This window comes from Peromyscus maniculatus, chromosome 21 (assembly GCF_049852395.1).
Source record: "Peromyscus maniculatus bairdii isolate BWxNUB_F1_BW_parent chromosome 21, HU_Pman_BW_mat_3.1, whole genome shotgun sequence".
Taxonomy (NCBI): domain Eukaryota; kingdom Metazoa; phylum Chordata; class Mammalia; order Rodentia; family Cricetidae; genus Peromyscus; species Peromyscus maniculatus.
The window spans coordinates 14,909,309-14,922,045 of NC_134872.1; the positions used below are offsets into that span (position 1 = coordinate 14,909,309).

The 12,737-nt window shown below is 37.0% G+C and overlaps 1 protein-coding gene and 1 pseudogene across 2 annotated transcripts in view; one reads left to right on the plus strand and one right to left on the minus strand.

The window, feature by feature from the left end:
* Positions 1–12,737, minus strand: part of Pcdh15 (protocadherin related 15) — a 1,435,956-nt gene that overhangs the window by 543,318 nt on the left and 879,901 nt on the right. The gene's annotated exons all lie outside the window — the stretch shown is intronic.
* LOC143269994 (calcium uptake protein 3, mitochondrial-like) overlaps positions 1–12,737 on the plus strand; it is a 70,757-nt pseudogene that overhangs the window by 500 nt on the left and 57,520 nt on the right.

The following is a 12,737-nucleotide window of genomic DNA, read 5'->3' on the forward strand; positions in this document are numbered from 1 at the left end:
GTGAGCCTAGCCTTCAAGGCTGGAGTCATTTCTCCAGCCCCAGTTTAATTTTTATATAGCAGTGACAGAAACTGGTGTATTTATGGAAATGTGGCACAGGGACACTGGGAGAATCACCCTCAGAGGGAATTTATCTCGCTCTCCTAGAACCCGATTGGTTATCACAAGACAGAGGTGATCTGGAATGACGAGCCTGGCTTTGATGCCCCACCCCATCTTCCCTCGTCCCCAGGTGGTCTCTTCACGGCCTCCTGCTCTCCTGCCATTGATGTGTCTTTAATGAAGACGGGCAGATGGACTGGCAAATCCTCATGCGTCATCCTCCTAAACCCTGTGTAAAAGGAAATTATTTATAATTTCCCCATCCTAATGATTTTTGTATGGCAGTACTACTGTGTATTTCATGGGAACAAAGAGATTTGGTAGAAAGAGTTGGGACCAGAAGAACAATAACATCTAAACACAGGTAGAGTTCAATGTCGTGTTTGTGGAATCAATTTTTTTTGTGGAGTTTATGTTTTCTTAATCACTAATGACAGAAATAGCTGAACTAACACAGTGACAACTAATTTGTGGAGAGGGATAGATGGACAATGAGAAAGAAGAAGTGGTTGAGGAGTAGAAGAATAGGAATCCCAGTTGATCCTAGAAGTAGAGGGTTTTAGATTGTACTTATCTTTTCAGGTGCATGGGATACAGCCTGTATTCTTAAGGAATGCTACCTTCACCCATGTATAAAAAGGGCCTAGAGCCATGACAGATACAGAGAATAGATAAAACAATCACATTCCAGAATGAATACTGGTAGAGGAGAAAAGGGTACTTAATAAATTTTTGAGCAGGCAAAATGAAGGAAAAGGGAAGAAATTAATATGTGTAAATACTAAATTCCACCAGCTGGTTTCAACTAAGGATAGACATTACTGCTAGCAAGATGGCTCAGCTGGGCAAGGCACATGCTGCCAAGCCTAGATAGAAACCTGTGACATGTGGTTAAAAAAAAAAAAAAGAGCTGACTTCCATAAGTGGTCCCCTGACATCCCCATATGTATGTGCTGACATCCATGTGTCTATACATAAACATAAGCAAGTAAATCCAAGTAAACAAAAATGCAATAAAACATTTTAAGTATAGGATAGATCTTACACTGCTAAACCAAAAACAAAATAAAACAAAACAGAAAGAAGAAAGAAGAAAGGAGAGAGAGAGAGGGAGAGAGGGAGAGAGGGAGAGAGGGAGAGAGGGAGAGAGGGAGAGAGGGAGAGAGGGAGAGAGGGAGAGAGAGAGAGAGAGAGAGAGAGAGAGAGAGAGAGAGAGAGAGAGAGAGAGAGAGAGAAGAGAGAGAGAGAGGGAGTCTCATACTCAGTCCTATTTGGCCCACAGTCCCTGGTTCAAGGACCATTTCCTAGACATACTGGAACATATCTATTTAATGCTTTAATCTTCTGGAAGTTTATTTTCCCCTTTTCCTGCCCAGTTTTATTCTTCTTTAGGAGTTTGACAGAGCATGACTTCTTCTAGGAATCGTCTATGTTGCATTCTATTGAATTCATTTCCCTTTGGGAAAGTATTGATTAACCTTACATCTACCAAAGTTTCCTTCAGACCATGCCTGTGCCCAACAAGAACTGGTTCTGAGAGAATACTGTTGGATTTCTATGGACAGTGGCCTACCCACCTACAATCTCCTATTTAGTATGCTTTCAACAGACTTATTCTCCTCACTGTCCCCTTGGTAGTAGAAAATGTCACAAAGTAAGAGTTTAACTCAACAACTTCTCAGTTAGATCTTTTATAGGGCTCCCATTTTCTACCAGTAAGCATCACCATGTCCAACTGATACTTCAGGATTGGCCCAAACCTATTACCTATTTTCTTTATTACTTTTAAACTCAGAACACTAATGTGTTTGACAGACACATAATCTATTAATAACACTATTCAAAGCAGCTCAAGTGTTTGTTTTGAAATGATGTATTCATGAAAGTATAATTAGCTCTGAGATGCAGGAAAATATTTTTAATAACAAGTTTATTTAGAATTGTCTTGAGCAGAAAGTAATTTTGGATAGACTAGGCAAGGACTGATGGAGTGTAAAATATCCTACTTGAAATCAAAGGGAATGCTAGGAAGTAATTCCAACTTTCCTGTTCTTTATGGCCTGTGAAAAACCTACTTGCCATGAGATGAGTGAATTAGCTGTTGGTGAGGAGACCTGGTAAACAGACTTCTCCTATCTGTTTAATTTACTCTTCACTGTCTTGGTTAAACCACACATTAGTTTTCCATGCTGAACATTTTCAACCTATTAGGGTCTTACCTATTTCTAACATCTAATTTGTTACTAAATGTGAGATGTGAATGTTAATACCTGAATCAAGGTGGCTTATTCTACAGCTATGTCATCATGTTAAATGTATGCCATGCATCCTTCAATGATCTTACACAACTGGTTGGGTTGAGAACCAGAAGGAAGTCTTAGAATGACAGTGGTGACATGTCTGAGATTTGACTCCCAAGACATTCTGCTTCAATTGCAGCCTGAGGACCATTCAGTTAGCTACTAACTGAAATCCAGAAGAGGAGGCAGTCTGGAAAGACCATTCGGTTCTAAAACTTTCCTTTTATATCAAACACTGTTGTTTCAATAAAGTTCAGAGTTAATCACGTTTGTCATGTTCCGACATGACAGCTGTCATCTGATTGCTAATGACTGGTACATTGTTCTTCCTACCAGCTTTCCGGGAGTTTCATTGCCCAGATGATGTCTTCTGCACTTAGAATTTCAAAACAGAATTCCAAAAAAAAAAAAAAAGTTGTTGCTTAGTCCTAGGCCAAGCATGGTCTCTTTCAGTCACACTGGCAAAGTCAATGTCAATAATTTGTGCCAACTCCTGAGTGAAGTCAACTATGCCCTTCCCACTTCCTGAGTTTCCCCCAGGGGTCCACTAGCAAGTCTGAATTTAATTCGTGGAAGACATCTTTTCATATGTGATGATTTCCATCTCCAGACCCATCAGAGGATTCTTAACTCCTTTCTAGTCAAGGTTCCCCCAAGTTTTCTTCCTACAGGAAAACATGTCACAACATTTTATGCTAACTTTCTGTCTTTAACATGATTGTCTTTGTACAATAAAAATATTCTTTTAAAAATGGTTAATACATATCACACCCATTTCCTATTCCCCAGGACTCAGGAATTTTGATGGAAAAGGGGCAGAAAGATTGTAAGAGCCAGAAGTGGTCAATAATTGAGGAAATCATGATTTACATATACAACAGGGAAGTCACACTTATGAATTCACAGCAATTGTGACAGAATACCCAAGAAATCTGCAATCCCCAATCCTAGCATAGATGGGGTAGGGGGTGGCCATGAAATCCCACCCCTAGCTAAGGAGCTTTATAGCTGAAGGGAGAGAAAGAGTCCATTTCCTTGATGATGTGACCCTTGTAAGTCAACCACATGTCAGGAGAGGCCCCACTCCCAAGACTATTTGGGCAATACAAACTGGACTCCATAGGAAAAGAAAACCAAATAAAAGAAGAAGAAATGTCAAAGTTGGATGCAAAGGGAGAAGAAAGTGGAGAGGGTGGTAATGGGAAGTGTTGAGGGAGGTGGGATGAATATGTTCAAAATACATTATATAAGATAATTAAAGAATTGATAAAATATTGTTGAAAATGACTAGTCATTTCATTTTAGGTCAAATCTAAATATTTTATGGCCTAGAACTCAATACATAACATTTTTTTTTCTTTTGGTTTTTTGAGACAGGGTTTCTCTGTGTAGTTTGGTGCCTGTCCTGGATCTTGCTCTGTAGCCCAGGCTGGCCTTGAACTCACAGATATCTGCCTGGCTCTGCCTCCTCAGTGCAGGGATTAAAGGCATGTGCCACCACTGCCTGGACTACATAACATTTTTTCAGAGAAAAAAAATTAAAATATGTTAACTGGCCCACCAGCTGCTGCAGTGTCCTTCCCCTATCTTTCAAACTCATTTAGTGTATGTTCTAACTGTAGGAGGAATCCAGTGCTTTCTCTTCCTTAGTACTTTTTCTTTCATCCAGAGCTACCCTTGAGACCTGCTGTTGTTTCATGATTTTTAATCCATTTTTATTTTTTGTGGCCAACCTGTCCATCACTTGCATCTTCTACTGATGTCAGCATATGCCTATCCTTGCCAGGAAACCTCTTCTGGCCCCTGACTTGGTAGGAGTCCCTGATTCACACTCTTAAAATTCCCTGTATCATCATAGCAATTTGAGATAATCTGAATCCCGGTGACAGAAAACCTCATAAAATTCTAGACCTTCTATATAATCCTACGGTATGTCTTACAGATAAGACCATATTATAAATTAACATTCCCCCTTTCCTTTTAATCTTTAAAATGGCCCAAAGTACAAGAAACTGGGAAAGTGTAGAAATTCATTAGTTGTCTAAAGACAGGTCTGTTGCTATCTCTATAACAAGAGAGTTTCCATTTCTCTAAAAAAGAGAGAAAATGCGTACTTGCTACCAGTTATTCATGGTTTCCACTGGAGTTCCTACACTGCCTATCCAGTTGCCTGGACTTAAGCAATATTATGGAGTAAGGTACTCTGTTAGCATTGAGGAGGTGTTTTAACGTGCATCATGATTTTGTTAAATTGTACCTTAAACATATACTGCATATTGACTCCTGCTACCAAGACTTTGTGAAACCTGGATGATGGCACACCCCTGTAACTTTAGATAGACTGAGAGTTCCAGTCTGGGATCATAGATTTTGTCACTTTATACCTTACATACAGTTACTTCCTTATCAGTAGCCTATAATTATCTGAATTACTTTAGGTCCACCAAAGTTTTTAACTTATTATAATTATTTTACACAGCCACTATCCCTTATTGCTGTATTTAATGAGGCAACTCCACGTAATTTATCTGGTAATCAAGAGAAGTTTGTTTCTGGGATAACTTACAGTCAATAGGGACTGGTTACAGGATCCAGGAGACATGATCATCCAGTGGAGAACTCAGGTTTGGTCTCCCATACAGATTCCAGGACCACAAGGTATCCAGAAGGGGCCAAGCACGTATGTACATGGAGTCTTAAGGGGCTCCCTCTCCACCATGCCTCAGGGGCAGGTCAGCCCCAGGGGAAGGTCATAGGCAGGTGTGACAGTTACCTACCATTACTCTAGGGGCAGTGTTTCTAGGTCAAAGCTGGAAAAGCTACCCACTACAATCCCTTCAACATTATTGCTTCTCAATTTAATGACTCATTAAAAAAAAATCCACTGAGTCTTCCTAAAGCAAAAAAGTAAAACAAGCAAGCAAACAAACAGAAAACCAAAACAGAACTTTAAGTGTCTAGGAGGGGCAGAGTATGTGTTTGTGTGTTGGGGGGTGGGAGGCACATTATGAAAAGCAGTTACACAGTTTATATCCAAGATGTTCCTAAAACTAATTTGTTATTTTCTTGTCTAATTATTCTTAACGAGGCTATGTAAAAATTCTCAACCATGATTCTATCACTCAAAGCTACTGCACCAACTCCAGTATTTAAAATCACAGTCTTCAAGAAAGGAGGTCCTCAGCCTTTGTTTAGAACTACTTTACTTCTTTAAATTGAAATATTTGCCATAAGCTAATTATGCATATGCCTAAACTTTCATTAAAAAAGCAAATTAGTGACTAAAAGAAGAAAAAAAAGATAATCCTTTAATTACTGATAACCCCAAGCAGGTATTCACTTTAATTTAACATCTGTTTTACAGGTGTGAAATATTTCAAGAACTTAATCTGCCAGATTTACTTGTTAATGTGTTGACATATTTTCTTTTTTTTTATTTAAATGAAAAAATGTGGATTTATTTTTATTTCTAGAACCTTGGAAGAATATGTTAATATTTAACATTGTACTTACTATCTTTCATTTATAAATAAGCAAGGAAGTTGTTGGGGGGAAAGGAAAAATGCATTTCATATGACTAGAATATAAACTTTCATTATATACAGGTAGCTGAAGTTAAGCAATGTTTTTTCATTATGTTAATTAATAGTTTACTTTTATTAATTAAAGATGTTTTTACATGCATATAGTCCATACTGACCTTCCATATCCTTACCATCCCTGTCCATCTAGCTGCCACAAATATCTCTCACATTCCATTCTATTCATTTTGCTTTTGTGACCCACCAAGTTTATCAGGGCTAGTGTTTATTAGGGTTAGGGTTTATATTGCTGTGATAAACACCATGACCAAAAAGCAACTTGAGGAGGAAAGGGTTTATTCGGCTTACACATACCACTGTTCATCATCAAAGGAAGTTACGACAGGAACTCAGAGAGGACACGAACCTGGTGGCAGGAGCTGAGGCAGAGACCATGGCTTTCTTGCTGGCTTGCTCCACAGGCTTGTTCAGCCCTCTTTCTTATAGAACCCAGGACCACCATCCCACCGTAGGCTGAGCCCTCCTACATCAATTACTAATTAAGAAAGTGGCATACAGGGTTGCCTAGAGCCCAGTCTTATGGAGGCATTTTCTTAATGGAGGTTCCCTCCTCTCAGATGAACTTAGCTTGTGTCAAGTTGACATAAAATTATCTAGCACAGCTAGCTGTGTGATAAAGGCTTAGAACCACTCTTGGCAGTCAGTGGGCTCAGCAATTTGTATAAAATGGAAGATACTGATTATTCCTTGCAGGAAGTCTGTCAAAAGCCCACAGTTCAAAGTTAAGGGTAGGGCTCCGTGAGCCCCTCCCACTTTTTTGACTGAATGAAGGTAGGGCTGGTCTTGTGTGGGCTCAGTGTGGGTAACTATTGTTGTTAATTAACTGTTGCAGTGGTTGTGGGGTCTGGAAGTTTGCAGTCCTTCACCTTACCTTGCCGCTCTAACATACTTCTCTCCCCTCTTTTCTACAATGTTCCCTGAGTCTTGTTTAGGGCCAACAAGTGTTGCTCATTCTCTGCATCTTGGGCAGCTTTGAGTCTCTTCAATCTTTATGCTACGGAGAATTAACTTTGAGGCTCTAGTATCAAAAAGAAAACAAACAGGACCTGGGGCTGAAAGCTGAGAAACAAGAAAAACTGGAAACGTGGTAAAATATCAATGAACACAGGACTGTTGACTGTTTCCCTACTTATTTCATTTTGTTTTCTCAGGGCTTCTTCCCTAGACACAGTAGCTAATAATTACCTGCTTAGGGTCAGGAAGCCAGGAAGTCATTGCTGACAAGTCTGAACATGGAATTGAAAGCCCTAAATAAATCTATCTTCTCTTCATAGGATACCAGAGGGCCAAAATGCTATGTATGTCACCAGCTTAAGCTGATATTAGGCCATTCAATGAATCATTTCTTCCCGCGTCATAACCACCTCAAAAAAAACAAAAACAAAAACAAAAACAAAAACAAAATAAAAGTCAATTCCAATCAGAGATCTAATGTGATCTATTTTGAGCAGAGAGAAAATTCTTGCTGGCAAGTGTGTTCCGTCCTTGTACATATGTACAACAAGAACTGAAATAAGCCCTCATGGAGAGTGATGATATTTTCCAGTGTCTCTTCCTAATACTCAACATATAAAGAAGAAAGGTCTTCTCCTGCAAGCACCTCCACTCACAGGCTCCTCTTTAAACATGAATCTTACAAATGACTAGGACTTTCTATGACTGTTTATGGGACCTTGTGGGGTAAGATTCTGCACTTCATTTCATTACATTTATGTATCTCACATTTTACAGACCAAGTAAACTCAGTGAATACTGTATTAGAATTGTGCTCCCCCTGGCCTATAAGCTGCATGGTATTTCTCCATGTCATCCTTCATTCATAATGCTATGAATCAAACGTGTTTTTTCCCCCTATGATTGGAAAAGACAGCCACCATACAAAAACTGAGAATGGACCTTCCTGAGATATTTAAAGCATCAGGAAGCAACAGTTAAGGCCTCTTCACAGTGTTTCACTTTCCTGTGGTGTTGGTCTTGGTAAAGACCAAAAATGGACCTCCTCAGAATGTCTGAAGTATTAGAAATATGAATGTAGACCTCTTCAGATTGCCTAATTTTCCTGTGCTGCTAGACTTGGTATCCTCTTGATTGATTTTCCCTATAAAGTTTTGTAATGTTTCTATGGTTAGTTGGATATCTTTTGGAAAATAGCAATTGCCACAATCAAAAGACTGCATCAGTTGGGACAGGAGTTCAATATCATGTCCTTGAACTCAAATATCTGCCCTGTCTTGATGTTTAGAAAAAGTTAAAAATAAATTAGAAAACGTGGGGGAAAGTAAGGGATGTATGAATGAAGGGAGGGCAAGAAAACACATTTCCAATCAGTTCCGTGATGGAGAGTAACAATTATCAGAGCACACAGAAGAACTCCAAAGCATATGGTTTGGAGCAATGTCTCTGCCAACTAGAACAGCTTTGTTGCCTTATAGCAAGCTACACTAATTAATGACAATAATATTGACCTTAACTTATCATATACTGTGTAATATTATGCATATGCTTTAAATAAAAGAAAAGTATAAGATTTATTTTAGAACTCTTTATATTTACATAGCTCATAATAAAAACAAATGCCATAAAACAACAATGCCATTCTTTAAACTTGTCAAGGATTTTGGTTAAGAAAGTACTAGATGATTTTTTTTAGAGATATAGTAGTTTTAATAAGAAAAGAGAAAAATGAAATAAAAGGAAGAAAGCTGTAAATCTATATAGCAAACATTTCAGGACAAAGCTTTCATCCCAAAATTTTCCTTCAGAGATCATATCAGTACAGAAATAATCCTACAAGTATTTATTGTTGTAAAATTTTACTAGTAAATAATTATATAATCATGCAATTTTATTACATTATCATTATTTGAATGTCATCTGCATATATGAGAGGTAGAGTGGTTGACTATATTTTTTTTGTTTCTATGTTTGTTGTTATTGGTGGTTTTACTTTCATATTGTTAAGATCTGAGTCTATAAAACTTCTGCTCTCACACAGGCTCATCTGCCATCATGGCTGATGCTGTGATCTGTCAAGAAAAATACACTCCCTTGGTATTGGAAGAAGAAGAGTATTAAGTGATCCAAAGTGAGGTTGAACAGGGAATGTAAAAAATGTGTAGTTCTTTAGTGTCAGCTTCAATGGACAACTGGTGTTTGGACACCAATATCCAAGGTATCCTGCTGGGGTTTGTACCACTGGAGATTCCAGGAGAAACTTCACAATTGTGATCAAATATTATTCCATCTCTTTTGATCTTTCCTCTGTAATAACCATGTCTAGTTTCTGATTTTTCCAAGTCACTTGCCACATCTTATGTGTCATATGTCATGTGTATCACGACACGTAGGACTGAACTAATGAATCAGCCATTACAAACATGTATTTGTGTGGTTTAAAAATGTTTGAGACTGGCTAGAGAGAGGGTTCAACAGTTAAGAGTGTTTCCTGCTCTTGCTGATTATCAGGATTCAGTTTCCTGGAGATTTAGCTTGGGGTAGAGTGCTTGTCAAGCAAGAACAAGGCCCTGGCTTCAGTCTTCAACTCTGGAAAAATATTGCTATTATTATTAATAGTTATATACTAATGCTTAAAGTCCCTAAATTATTCACACATTATATTTATTATAAGAAAACCTGCAGCAAATATTTGGGAGAGAAAGAAAGAATTTTAAGCAAGAAAATATTTGAATAGAGCATCAGACTCTAAAGAGAATAGGGACATATAATTAGTGTATAATAAGGCATTCTACAATGTGTAATCTGGAAGGCCAGAACACAGTTACATTTACATGTAATTAAGCAATGGGAATAGTTGCCTGTTACTATATCACATTGAAGGTCTCCAGAATGCACCACTTGATTTGCTTCAGGAAGCATGATGGTTATAATAGTTACACAATATGACAGTCATGAATCTAGATTTCAGAACTGGACATGGCAGAGATAGAAATAAGACTGAAGAGATCCTGGGGTCAACCAATTCTTGTTATCATGAAGGCTGTCATGTCACCCTTAGAAAGCTGTAGACGGGATTGACCCTCAGATCAGGGGTGAATATGTTTTGCCCATCCAGTCTACAATCTTCCCTGTACTTGAAATCAATTTTCCTTGCATTTATTGTTCAGTAGGATATTCTACCATGTACAAAGTAACCTAATAAGAGATTTAAAAGGTTACAAAAGTGAGGGGAATTTAACAAAACATTTAACATTACTTCCCTTTTCTCAAATAAAATATTATATATAGTAAAAAAAAGCTTTCTTACCATCTCTGTCAATGTTCTCCTATTTATGTTATTTTGTTTTTACCTGTTTTAAAAATGTCAAATATATATCAGATCTACACAAAGAAAATATAATATATTCATACAAGTGGTCATCAATAAAGGTAAAATAAAACAAATGTATCTACAGCTCATCACTGACAACAAAAAATAGAAAAAGCGGAGGCCTGTTATTCCATATTATGAAAAATATCCCAATGCACATTCTGGCATGTATTGTATGCAATCAGAATGATACTTTTTGTCATCCTAGTGGCAGAAATGGGTTGTGAGCACTGTGCATATTTAAATTTACTAATTTATCAGCAAATTATTTTCTAAAATACTGGTATCATTTTCATTGGTAAAGGTAATTTGCAGGTGTCTCCTAATAACAATTAGTATTGGGTTTTTGTCATTTGAAATCTGTAAATGATATTTAATATTTTTTTCTATTTTTCTTACTGCTTAGCAATTTTGTGTATTTAATGAACATGTTTTCTATGAAGTATTTGTTCAATTTTACATTAAGTGGCCTCTTTTGAAAATGTATCCAGACAATTACGCGTGTGCTAGTTGTGTGTGTTGAAAAGCCTTTCACAGCCTGTGGAATGGACTGCCATTTTCATTTATGTCTTTTGATGGGATATTACTTGTTGTTAGTTTGTTATATTCACACATTAGCTGTTTGTTTTTTGACATATTTTTACTGTTTAGCCCAGGCTAGCCTTCAACTCTTTATACTTTTTTGACTTAGGCTCATAGGTGTTGGATTATAAACATGCTCTACCACGCCTCCTTCACACAGGATTTCTTCACACAGCATTTTTGAAAACTCTCCTGTACATAAGGACATAAAGGCATTTCTCTATAGCAGCTTCTGCCTGCCTTAAGTATTTATCTCTTTTTAGGACAAACCAATATTAGTCTTCAAAAACCATTGTTATTTATTTATTTAAATTTGTGGTGTGGGGCACGAGATCTAGAGCTTCATGAGGTCCTGTGTCACTGAACTACATCATCATGTAAAATAATTGTTTACAATAAGACAAACATTAGTAAATATCTAACTTCTCTGAATGCTCAAAGGAAGCAACAAACAATCACCACATCATTAGAAAATAGAAATACATTTTCACCCAAGTAGAATCACAGCATTGATATTACCTCAGCACTAAATAAAAGAGATGTTAACCCAGAAATTAAATGTGTCATATCAGCTTCTTTTAATATATGGATGCTCTGGGCATTATGGAATTAAATGAACATTTATGACTCAGAACAAGAAAGCAGCACATTAAAGTGAAATAAACTAATTCAATTGGAAAATGAGTTAGGAGAATAATTTAGGGGCAAATATAGTAAAATAATTATCTTTGTATAAGAAAGTATAGTCAACAAAATTCAATTTTTACTTTGACATCCTATATTTCTCTGGCTTTCTAAATGACAGTTTTCTCTTCTTTGAAAATATGCCTACACTAAGCAATTTTGAAACACATCAGACCATCATTTTCACCACTGTCTTAAATTATATTTTTAAATTTTATTAACCTTGTTAGAAATCTTAATTGTTTTCAACTATACTTACTTTCAGTGGTATGCTTTTGAAGGAGAATAGTCAATAAATGTGTTTTTTTAATCTCCAAAAAGATTTTAGCTTAACTACAGATTACAAATGGATATTAGAATCTCATTCACTTTAATATCTCCAAGAATTTCTTACATTTGTATACTGCATTATTAAAGACAAACATAAATGTTTGTGAATTTAGTTAGACTTTGATGACAATATCATTAAATTTTCTTTTTGATATCATCAATTATACTGTCCATTAAATGATATCAAGATTCTTATAACTAGAATATATTTATCATCAAAATTAATGCCTATGGGGTCCTAATTGGTTTATTTTAGTCATTTTATAGATTTTAGAATCCTCTGAAGATTGTGGTCCTTATCCCTCTTCTTTCTACTGACTGAAGATGGAAGAGTAAGAAGTAAGCCCTCCACGTGAAACTTCTCAAGGTCAATGTCAGATCTCTATTTCTTATCTTAAATGCATTATTAATGTGGTAGTGTCATTATAAGCTAGCAATTGTGAACACAGCACCTGGGCTGTGGCTCAGTTGGCATAGTAATTTCAATGCAAGCATGCCAAGCTAAGTTCAGATCCCCAGAACCAATGTAAAAAGACAGGCATGATCGTCCACACCTGCAATCTAAGACAGCTTAAAGGGAGCAAGACAGGTGGAGAACCAGGAGATTGTTAGCCAGCCTGTTCATCTTGGTGAACTCTGTTTTCAACGAGAGACCCTGTCTCAAAAACAATGAGGAGAGCAACTGAGGAAGACTCTTAGTGTTACCCTCTGTCTTCCAAAGGTATGTGTACACATACAGAAACATAGAGATATGCATATACCACACATGTATGCACACACACACACACACACACACACACACACACACGC